The sequence below is a fragment of the Pan troglodytes genome, chromosome 8 (assembly GCF_028858775.2).
Source record: "Pan troglodytes isolate AG18354 chromosome 8, NHGRI_mPanTro3-v2.0_pri, whole genome shotgun sequence".
NCBI classification, from domain to species: Eukaryota; Metazoa; Chordata; class Mammalia; order Primates; family Hominidae; genus Pan; species Pan troglodytes.
In genome coordinates this window covers 59,485,014-59,497,668 of record NC_072406.2, presented here as the reverse complement: position 1 = coordinate 59,497,668, position 12,655 = coordinate 59,485,014, and positions in this window count along the sequence as shown.

Genomic DNA, 12,655 nt, shown 5'->3' with positions numbered 1-12,655 from the left:
ATAGAAATATCCCAGAGTTAATCTATAAGTTCAATGCAATCTCTATCAAAATCCCAGATGACTTCTTTGCAGAAATTGACAAGGCAATCCTCAAATTTATATGGAAAATCAAGGAACGCAGAATAGCCAAAATAATCTTGAAAAAAGAAAAACGAAGCTGGAGTACTCACATTTTCCACATTCGAAACTTACTAGAAAGCTACAGTAATCTAAACAATGTGATACTAGCATAAGAACAGATCAATAAAATAGAACTGAGAGTCCAGAAATAAATCCATAATCTATCTACATACATCTATTGTCAATTAACTTTTTTTTTGAGATGGAGGCTTGCTCTATTGCCCAGGCTGGAGTGCAGTGGTGCTATCTCAGCTCACTGCAACCTCCACCTCCCTGGCTCAAGCAATTCTCTTGCCTCAGCCTCCTAAGTAGCTGGAATTACAGACACACACCACCACACCTGGCTAATTTTTGTATTTTTAGTAGATACGGGGTTTTGCCATGTTGCCCAGCTGGTCTCAAACTCCTGAGCTAAAAGTGATCCGCCTGCCTTGGCCTCCCAGAATGCTGGGATTACATGCATGTGAGCCACCATGCCCAACTGTATTGTCAATTAATTTTTAACAAGAGTGCCAAGACCATTCAATGGGGGAAATAATAATCAAATAATCTCTTCAACAAATGGTGCTGGAACAACTGGATATCCACATGCAAAAGAATGAAGTTGGACTCCCATCTTACACCATATAGAAAAATTAACTTAAAGCGGGTCAACAACCTACATATAAGAGCTAAAGCCATAAAACTCTTAGAAGAAAACATAGGAGTATATCTTCATAATTTTAGATTTAGCAATAGAGTCTTAGATATGATACCAGAAGCATGAACAACAAAAGAAGAACTAGATAAATTAGACTTCATAAAAATAGTAAACTTTCGAACATCAAAGAAAATTACCAACAAAGTAAAAAGACAGCATACATAATAGGCTGCAAATCATACATCTAATAAAGGTCTGGTATCCAAAGCATTTAAAGAACTCTTACAGCTCATCAGCAAAAACACACAACTCAATTTTAAAATGGGCAAAGACTTGAATAGACATTTCTCCAAAGAAAATATACAAATGCCAACAAGCGCATGAAAAGACACTCAATATTTTTATTAATTAGGGAAATGCAAATCAAAATTGCAATGAGGTACCAATTCACACCCACTGTATATATATGTAATAGGTGGATGGATATATATAATATTTATATATAATTATTTATAATATGTATGTATAATAATGTTATTATATGATAAATTATATAATACATATATAATTTATTGATTTGAGACAGGCTCTTGCTGTGTTATCCAGGCTGGAGTGCAGTGACACCATCACAGCTCACAGTGGCCTGAACCTCCCAGGCTCAAGTGATCCTCCACCTCAGCTTCCTGAGCAGCTAAGAGGTACTACAGGCAGGCATAACCATGCCCTGCTAATTTCTTAATTTTTTTGTAGAGACAGGATCTCACTATGTTGCCCAGGCTGGTCTCAAATTCCTGGCCTCAAGCTATCCTCCCAAAGTGCTGGCATTAGAGGCATGAGCCACTGCACCTGACTTAGGATGGATATATTTTTTTCAATGGAAAATAACAAGGGCTAACAAGAATGTAGAAAAATTGGAACCCTCAAACATTGTTGGTGAGAATGTAAAATGGCGCAACTGCTGAGAAAAGTTTGGTGATTTCTCAAAAACTTAAGTATAGAATTACGGTATGATCAAGCAATTCCACTCCTAGGTATATACCCAGAAGAACTGACAATGACTACTCAAACAAGTACATGTATCTTTATAGCAGCAGTATGAACAATAGCCAAAAGGTGGAAACAACCCAAATTTCCATAACAAATGAATGGATAAACAAATTGTGATATACAATGGAATAATAGCCATAAAAAGGAATGATGTACTGATACATGCTGGAACATGGATGAGCTACCAATTTACAGGAAACACAGAGGACAGGGGACATGTTGAATAGCACCATGAGAGTGCAGTCAGCAAAATCCAGACTATTGGAAACTCTACAGATCAAATGACCTGGGTCTTGGGAGGGGGTAGGAAAACCTGTGTATTAACCAACTTTTAAAAGATGTATTTTTATAAAATAAGTGAGATTTAATTATAGGGTGTAGGGATATACATGTGGGTAATAATTAGACTACGAAGCAAAGGAAGGGAGTGTCTATTGTAAGTCAAGGTAGTGGTGACTTTGGAGAAGAGAGTGAGGAGGTGCCTCTGGGCAAAGTTCTGTTTCTTAGTCTGGGTGGTGGTTACAAAGCTTTACTCTTGTAAAAATCCATTAAGCCATGCATTTGTTTTATGTGGCTTCTTATAGCTTTGTTTATTTGCAAATAATAACCTGGTTCAGAGATTCTGATTCACAGGGTGTGGGGCAGAGTTCAGGAATGCTTTTAAATTTTCCCGTGTTGTGTGTGCACACACACACACACGCATACATATATATCTGTCTTCCACACCAGGCTGGTGCCTGTTTGAGGAAGGTCTGTGGCTTGCCTCAATTTGGACTTCCCAACCTCCAGAACTATAAGAAATAAATTTCTGTTCTTTATGAATTACCCAGCCTCAGGTATTCTTTTATAGCAACACAAAACAAACCAAGACAGCTTCTATCTCTCTCCTACTGACCTATGAGCAGGGCATGCTTTGTTTCTGTCTTTGCATTCAGCACCTAGTACACAGTAAGTGCTCTGTAAATGCTGATGAGGCTGGGCTGATACACAGGTGGACTGACAGTGAGCATACCAGACAAGATCCAGTGGCCCCTGAAGCAGTCAACTCACCCACAGCAATGCTGGAGGGCTATGAACTTCCCAATCTCACTGAGGACCACAGGAGCATTCCACCTCTACTGGGCAGTAAAATCCAGAACGCTGGCTGCAGACATTCCACTTAGAGTCATGCCAACATCCTCTCTGGGCCCCACTAGCTTAAGACAGAGCCACAGACACAGGCGTCCAGAATTAAGAGTCCATCTCAGCCCTGAGGCTGATTTCTCACTACACACTGACCCTGAGAAAAACTTCGGGGACTGCAAAAGGCAGCCAGAAACACTGGGAGAAGGGAGGGAAGAAAGTGCCTCTGAAATAGACAGAAACACTAATGTACCACCAGTGCCTCTTTCAGACATAAGCCAGTCCAGCTCCCCATGGGCAGGCCCAGGATCACACAGGACACTACAAACCAGGTCTCTGCCCAAGAACCAGGCTGTAGGGGCCACCAGAGCCTCACTGGAACAGGTTAATGCAGAATACAGTCATGTACATCCAAACGGAGCTACAGGCCTTCCCCGTTAAAGAAGACAGTGCCCTCCCCTGGGTAGAAAGGAAAACAATACTCCTTATCAGCATGACCATTGTATGTTAAGTCTTGTGATGCATGTTTGCAAGTTACTCGAAGTAACTATGGATCTTGTCCCCAACTCAGGCCAGCCAGCTGACAGGCCCTGAAGTCAGCAGCTACAGTTGGCTGATTCTGAACCCACTGATGCCTGCTGTTTGCAGGGAATGAGATACTTACTTAATTATCTCAAATTTAAACACTCTTATATGTTTCCTTAATTTAAAAATCATACACACACAGAAGTGAGGACTTCTAAAAATGGGATCTGCATTACTGATGTGTAAGCCAGAAAAAAAGAGGAGTTCTCAAATACACTCTGAGCTGGACTTCACAGCTACGCCAGTTCCTCAAGTGGTTCGTGGAGGTGAGCAGCAGATGCAGGCCAGTCTTAGAATGTGAAAAATCTGAGAGCTATAAGACAATTCAAAAACAGACAATAAGTCAAATCCCATTCAATTGTGTTATTTTAAATATAAAGAAAGAAATGTACAAACATTTAACAGAAAATTAGATTCCCCCTGTCCCCACAAATCAAATCCAAGATTACCCATGTGAAAACTTCACGGCATTATCCACTTTCCGCCAAGGCCTCCACGTGCTCGTTCTCTGGCCAGGCCTTGGCAGTGTGGACTGGTGACCATGTAAGGACAGCCTTCTGTGAGCTGCAGACCAAGGGAGGTGGCCTGGCAGCCTGTTGGAGGCCAGGCAAGGATAAAATTTACTATCAATCCTTTTTTTTTTTTGAGATGGAGTCTTGCTCTGTTGCCCAGGCTGGAGTGCAGTGGTGTGATCTCGGCTCACTGCAACCTCTGCCTCCTGGGTCAAGCAATTCTCCTGCCTCAGCCTCCCAAGTAGCTGGGACTACAGGTGCATGCCACCACACCCAGCTAATTTTTGTGTATTTTTAGTAGAGACAGGGTTTCACCATGTTGGCCAGGATGGTCTCAATCTCTTGACCTCGTGATCTGCCCACCTTGGCCTCCCAAAGTGCTGGGATTACAGGCATGAGCCACCACGCCCAGCCATCAATCCCTTTTTATGTATAAGAAATAGGCTCAGAGAGGCCAGATGGCATGGCCCAGTTTGCACAGTAAGGTAATTGCCTGTCACGGCCAAATAGCCACCACATCCGGATAATCCATGGCCACTGGTTTCTGTGAGGTGGTGGAGAGGCGGCCTCAGCCTGAGCCCTCTGGATCGTGGGCAACGGGTAGTGCGAGGAAATTGTCCAGCAGTGATCTACTGTCCCTGCACTCCCACACTGCAGGGCCAGGGGTGCATCTGCATCCCACCCGGGGAATGCCTGGGCATGAGGCTTCAAGAAGCACTTAGCAGGAATGCACCGGGTGCTCAGAGGAGCTGCTGTCCTGGCAGGCTTTGCTGTCCACATTCGCCCCTTTGCACGGAGCCTGCTGTCCCTGAAGTGCTCTGACCTGTCCACAGGAAACCAGGTCAGGCACAAAATAACCACCCTTGTCTCAAAGCAAGGGCCCTAATGCCTCCATTCCTTCAACGCTTTTCCTTCAGCCAAGGTCCCCTGCAGTCTTGTCCTGGGCACTGAACTGGGTGCTGGGGATGGGCTGGATTATGAGGAAGGAATGTCTCTGCTCTCAAGAAGAAGTGGGTCCCCCATCCTAGGGCAGAAGGCACTGCCATCCTGTGTCAGCTTATCGCAGCTCAGATTTCACTCCCTCTGTGCTGGGCCCTGGGAATGGGGAGATGACACTGCCATGGCCCTGCCCTCAGGGGCTCCCCATCATGTGGGGAAGCCAAACACAAAGGTAAATTTGGGAGGAAGCCCCCAATGCCTCATAAGCTATCAAAAACCAGAGTCCACAGCAATGGGAAGAAACAAGGCAAGGAAGGCAACCTGCAAAGAAACGAGGGCTGGAGAGGCAACATGCAAACAGCCAGAGGAGACTGTGAGGAGGCCCCCCACAGACTCATCGCCTCAAAGCGGAGCCCCAGGAATGAACAGTCAGCTCTAGGACGTGCTAAATGCCCCAGGAGAGGCACGAACCAGGAGACCACTGACACCACTTGGCCTTTGGAGGTGAGAGGCGGCTTCCCGGAGGAGGGCATATTGGCTGAGCAGGATTTCCTCAGGTAGACACAGGGGGAAACCAAGCATCGCAACTGAAGGCCAGGTAACACAGATCTGCCGAAAGAGACATCATGATTTTCAAACAAGCAAACAAAAGGGATTCATTCTATTCTGCAACTGTCAGGCATACTCAGACCAAGAGTAATCTTTCAAATAAACCCCAGAAAATGAAATCACGTATGCCATGTTCTAGCCCCACAGTGGAAAGTGGTTTAGCCTCTGGTCCCGGAGTCTTGCCTGTCTCTTCTCCCACCCACCTCCCCTGCCTCTCCCCTTCCCAGCTGCCCAGAAGGTGCCTAACTGCATGTCCACTTTTTTTTCTGCTGATTCTTCCCATTTCTGATATTAAGTAGCACTTTCTCTGCAAGCAAAGCTACACTGATATAATACAGATGAAACTGGGAAAGTCCAGGCTAAATTTCAGGATACGTATACAGAAATGCGTTGAGATACAGCACCTCACTCAGCAACCATGCCTTATAGATAGTGCTAAGCTTCAGTCGCATCACAGAACTTTCTACCCTGCATGAGTTCTCTGACCTGGCTGTGAGCTTCTTGTGGGTGGGGTCTCAGTCATTCCCAAGCAGCCAGATGTGTCTCAGTGCCTGGCATACAGAAGGCATACGATAAATGTTTGCTGAATGAGTAATTCACAAGTAGGTCCATTGTTATAAATGAATGTTTTGGAAACACAAGCTGTCACTGAGTTCCACGTGTCGTGTTCTGCTTTCGAATGACCTGCCCTGAATATGTCTCACATGCAGTCTTGCATATGCCTGATTCAGACTTTTGCTCACAGCTACGGGGAGGTGTTGAGCTCTGCATGGGCCAGCAGATCCAGGCAGAAAGACTTCCATGTCTGTACAGCAGCATTTGTTCATTGCTCCAGTGGTTTATTTTCCCCTGGTTTTATTAAAATAGTGAAAAACAATAAAGTGGAAGGGCTTACACTCAAGAGCAACACAATTGGAATGACAGCATGGGTTTTCAGGGGTGCCCAAAGAAGTCCTTCCCCTCTGTTGTATGTCCCTAGGTCTTAAGCCACTACACTGAATTCATGTGTGAAGGAAAGGAACAAAATTCAAGGGTGTGTATGAAATGCTAGCAATATAGCCTTGAATGCTGTACCTGGATGTAGAGCAGGAAGCAAGGCTTGTACCGTCTCTTCCTTACGTCTCTGAGAAGGGGCCCCACCCCAATCGATCTGCTCTGGCTCCGACACACCCCCTACATACGACCCACTCTGTGGAGGCAATAGGGAAGTCCTGCTCTGTGTCTGAAAATGTCAAAGACAGCTTATTCCTGGGAAGCCATCAAATACGCCCTGCTCTGCTGTATATATTATTCAAGTACTCAGTAAACCCTTTGTTTCTGGAGAGCAAAGGCCACTGGCAGCCCAACCTCTGCCCAGACAAGGAGGGGACAGGCAGGGAGCTGGCAAGGGCACACAGGATCATGGCCAGAGGGTGAGCTCAGTGCCCAGAATCTGTCCCCATAGGAGCACAGGGTCCCCAGGCTTTCAATTCTCCAGACTTCATTTCACAGCCTATAAAATGCGTACAAAACTGACATCCTCTCGGGATGTTAAGATTCGATGATATTACAAATGTGAAAGCACTTTGGAACCCATAAAGTGCTGTATCAATACTGGTTGATCGTGCTCTTATTAAGATTATTCTATTAATAACTCATCTCAAATTACATATCTGTAGACAGTGCGTTTGTGCATCTATTGGGCCAGCTGCTCTCCAGGCCGGGAAGCCAGAAAGATCTCATGGAGGAGCTGGTCCTCCTACTTCCTTCCCTTGCTAAGGCCAAACCTGCCCGAATGAGCTTCATCTAGAGGGCACCTCTCAGGCTCAGCACCTGGAGCAGCCCTCCATGTGGACAGCCGGGCCTGTCCAGCCCAACCAGAGGGGGCCGTGGATTTTGTCCATGGCTGTTTCCCAGACTCCATGGCAGTGATTTAGATGCCCCTGCCCCCTGGCTGCACGCTGGAACATGTGCACCTGGTTTCTCCCGGCACTGACCTACTTATCCATCAGTTACTCAACTGTCTACTGACGTGTTTATTGAGCATGTCCCAAAGGCCAGGTACCAGACCACTTGCTGCATGTGACATGCAGACACATATGGAACCAGGCCAGCCCTTGAACAATCACGACAAGTGTCCCAAGTGCTACAAAAGAGAAGGAAGGGATGATGTTGCAGAAAGTGGGGAGGGAGGGGCAGTGCTAACCTGCTCTGGGGTCTCTCTCGAAATTTCCTTTTGTTTGTCCTGCTGACCTTTCTATGCATGCTTTTACTCTGAAGTCACACCTTTTCTTAACCTGTAGAAAATTCTCGGTCATGTCATTCTACCACTCCTTCTACTGTATCTTCTCTACCATTCTCTCCACATTTTCTCCTTCAGAACATTGGTTGTTAAAAACTCAGCCATTGTTTAAGTTCTTTTCCATAGTTTCATCTCCTTCTATCTGTGAGCTGCTTTTAGTTTTCCATTCGCAAATTGTATCTTTGACTAGCTCATCTATTGATTTAATTATCATAGTTTTTATACCTAGATTTCTACTCAGTTTTTTTTCAGAGCCAATCTGTTCTTAATTTATACCTTCCTGGGTTTATTTTATAATTACTTTTTATGAATGCTATTTCTTCTTCTTTGTGGGTCTTAAGATGCTTAAGGCTTTTTGGTTTTGAGATTTTTCTCATATTTCCATTTCTTTGGCAGTGAATTCATCTCCTATTATGAGTTTTGTAACCTTTCTTAGAATTAGTTTTTTCACATGCTTCAAAATGTTCGCTTGCAATAGGAATTCTGTGTTTTGTTCTTCCCACTGCATTAACCTCCCAGACCCACCCGCACCCTCCCAGGATTTTGTCATTGCTCCCATCTGGCCTTCTAGAGTACCCAGTCCCAAATGAGGCTTGCTCTGACAGCTCCGAGGTTCTGAAATGCCAAAACGGAGGAGTCAGCCAGTCCAGTCATTGGCCCAGGGCCTGGCCCAGGAACTACCTTTGAGCCTCCCTTTGCCCCCTTTTGCCCTCTTAGGCATGCAGGTCTTGCAAGCCTTAGCCCTGGTAGCAGTTCCAGTATTTTGCAGCCACCTGTCACAGGTGGCTGGATCTGCCCTAGCTCCCAGTTCCCATAGCCCCTGACGCAAGTGAGATGCTTTGGGCTCTCAGGTCCTTTGCCCATGTCAGAGCCCAGAGGTGTGGTCTCACTATGCTGTGGAACCCCAGCTGACAGAACCACTCACTGCCCAGGGATCCTCAGGGAGGTGAGAAGGGAAAGCAGATTGCTTTAAAGGCCGCCGTTATAAAGCCATGGCCAAAGCAGCTGTGGCCTATGAAATGGACCTACGAGAAACACAGCAAGAGAGAAGGTGTGAAAACCAGGAGTGCCTCTCAGTCCCTGCATGAGGAAGCAATGTGACTGTTTGATGGCCCTGAGTTATGTGGGGGTCATACAGGCCCCTTAGCTATATCATCATTCCAACAGCACAAAGACATGAAAAAACCTACAGTTTGCAAGCAGCTGCCCCAGAGACAGACTGGCAACACCATGAGGCCAAATCATACAATTGCACAGAGAAGGCAGCCCTTCTGTGTGCCTGTGCAGCCTTCCTCCCTCAACTGGCATTGCACCTAGGGCAGGCCCTGTGTCCAAAGTGAGCAGTGATATCAGGGTTACTTGCCCAGGTCACTGACCAGTAAATGACATGTATGTGTCACCGGTCAGTTGCTATTGGTATAAACACTTCTTCTGTAATATATATGGCCTAGTATCCATTTGGGATGGTTCCAAACCATAAGTTGGGGTTCTCCAGGTTTGGAATGGTGCATTTCAGAAGGTAAAAACACCAGAAATTAGAGTACAAGAAAATGATGGATTAGAGAGGAGTGTGGGGGTAAGGAGACTAACAGCAGAGAGGCAGGCAAGATTCAACATTTTGAGATTTATTTTGTGTTATTGGCAAGCCTTCATAGGCTTTTTAGCAGGGTAGTAACAAGGAAATATTTAGGAAGAAAACTGGTAGGCACATGGATGAGCTGTTGGAGAGAAAGAGACTAGAGACAGTGTCTGGAGTCAGGCCAGCCCCAGGTTCCAGTTTTATACTCCTCTGTAGGTGCTTTTGTTCCAACCTTGGTCCAGGTTCACTCCTAAATTCATCAGGGTTTCCACTCCTTGAAGTCAAAGAGGTCTAATGAACACAGCACTTTATGCATATTACCTTTCTCAGCCATCAAATCATTACAAATTAGAACTTGGAACTTGAGAGAGCAAGTTACTTGCCTAAGGACACAGCTATTAGACAGGTGTATGGGCTTCCCAAGTGATGCACCAATCCTCCCTCTCCCCAAGCAGGATGCAGAGGGCAGCAAGGGAGGGGTTCCAAATGGGTGATGTGGTGCTCTCGCAGCAACCCAAGGCTCAGGTTCAGCTCTAGCCCTCAGTACTGAGCTAAAACTGGCCAGGTGCAGTGGCTCATGCTTGTAATCCCGTCACTTTGGGAGGCCGAGTTGGGCAGATCACTTAAAGGTCTGGAATTTGAGACCAGCCTGGCCAACATGGTAAAACCCCATCTCTACTAAAAATAAAAAATAAAAAAATTAGCGAGGTGTGGTGGTGTGCACCCATGGTCCCAGCTACTCAGGAGGCTGAGATGGGAGAATTGCTTGAACCTGGGAGGCGGAGGTTGCAGTGAGCCAAGATCACACCACTGCACTCCAGCCTAGGCAACAAAGTGAGACCTTGTCTCAAAAAAAAAAAAAAGAAAAGAAAAGAAAAGAAAAAGAAAAAAGACAGTACTGAGCTAAAACTGAAGACAGTTAGGGAGGCCCTGGTCATCCTCTCACCCCGTCTCCCTTCATGTCCATTCACCCCCAGCCCCAAGCCCAGTCAGTGGTCACTGGGGGCACACGTCCCCATCTTTGTGCTTTGCACATGGGTCCTCTGACCCAGCTGCCTCCCACCTGGATCTGCCTGAAGAACTCTTCAATATACAGCTTCTGTTATCAGACGCTCATTTCGGGGGGACAGCTGCCACAAGTGTGGCCTCTGCAGCCAGAGATCCAAGTTCAAATCCTGATTCTGCCTCTAGTGAGCTGTGTGATCACAGTCAAGTTATTTCACTTCTCTGAATCTCAGCTTTTCATCTGCAAAAGCTGTCCCAAGGTCATTTTAATAAATGCATACAATAGCTGCTGCGAAGCGCTCAGTATTTGCTGAGAACTACTGGCATCTATAAAGTTCTGAGTCAGGGTTAACAGCTGTGGCATGTATGGTAATTGTTTGCTTGCGAATCATCCTTCCCCTCAGCTGCCTGTGAGTTCCTCAGGGAGAGGAGCCATCTTTGATTCAGGGCTATGTTCCAGTGCCTGAAATAAGGCATACCTCGGAAATGCTTGTTAAACAAAGGAAGGAATGTGAGAATGAATGATGACAACTCTCTTTGCCAAACATTCTACCGGTGACTCCTTTGCGAAAACTGGCTGCAGGATGGTGATTTTGATTTGCTGTAAACCTAGTGCCAATTGCTTCCATCTGAGCTTTAGATAGGTGAAGAGCCTCCCCTCACCCCAGGAGTGTCACATCTATAGCCAGGGCACCGTGGATAATCCATTAACACGGATTCCCTCTCTGCAGCCTCAATGACCCTGTCAGTTCCCAGCTGCTAAGAGGTTGCTTCAGCCATGACCTGGGACCATGACCATCATACCTGATTCACCTGGACCTCCCACTTGGACACCCTACCTGGACACCCCACCTGGGAATCCTACCTGGACATCCCACCTGGACATTCCACCTGGGTATCCCACCTGAACATCACACCTTTTGCCTTCTTGGCTTCAGAAAACCCAAAGCCAAGCCTGGCCACACCCTGGGAGTAGCAGAGCTTTGGCCTCACAGAAGCAGCACATGTGGAGCCAAACTTTACTGTGGCCTGAGGACCTGGCTTTGAACCTAGCTCTGCTAATCGACTTTATCACCTTGGTCAACTTACTTAGCATTTGGGGGCTTGATGTCCATTTATCTAAAATGGAAATAGTGCTAGCTATCGCTTCTTGAGCACTCATCAAATTGGCAGGGAAAAGCCTCATTGTTATTTCTATTCAGCATCGCCTTCTCAGGAGCATGGGTCCAGGTTTCTGGAGGATCCCTGAGGACCAGGAGCCCTGATGTGTGGGAAGAGCTGCAAAGGGAAATGGGAAGAGTGAGAGAGTGAGGGGTGAGGGGTCAGCAGGGGGATACAGGGCCTTTGAGGAAGAAACTGGACCACAGCACCCTGACTTTGCTGCTGCAGTTACAGCACTTTACTTCCCAAGGCCCATAAACAGTCAGAGAAGCTGAGCGAGGCCTGCAGGTAGGAATAATGTTTTGGATTCCAAATCAGCTGGTAAGAGAATCCCAGCAAACAAGATTACATCACCAACAGCCCGGCTATTCCTGAAGGTGGGAGGTGGGGTAGGGTAGAGACGACCAGAACGCTGAATCACAGCTGCACCCTGAAGACTAAGGCTCCCAGGCCAGGTGGCCAGGGGCATGGGGCAGTCAGCAGTGATGTGTGGTCCCCCCAGCATCCACAGAGCAGGTCGTGGTAGGTCTGTGTGTCACATGGCAGGAGCAGGCCGTCATATTAAAGATGGCCATGCAGGCCAGCATGTCATAGCTGGAGGGCTCAGAGAAGCTGTGGGGAGGGACGAGGGCTGCATCAGGGCTCAGAGGGTACCCACTCCTCATCGTGCCTGGCAGCTGAGCTGGCTCCTGAAGATGGAGAAGTTGAGATGGGGGCTGTACTCCCCATGGGGGATTCCGTGGGACCATAAAAAGCCTCAGGGTAGGGCCTGGGCTGGCATGGAGAGTCGGGGGGCCAGGAGGGACCTGGGAAAGTAGTCGGTTGTGGGCAGAGGCTGATGGAAGTTGCCCTGAGAAAACACTGATTCTGGTATGTGGTCCTTGGGCCCCTCACAGCAGGCACTACTCTCCTTCCTGCATAGGACTCCATGCACTCTACCTCCATCTGTGTTCCTGGCTTCCTGCTGTCTCTCTGACCCCCCAGATGTTTGGAGTTGAATCACATGCCCCCACATTCCCATGTTGGAGTCCTAATCCCAACACCTCAGCACGTGA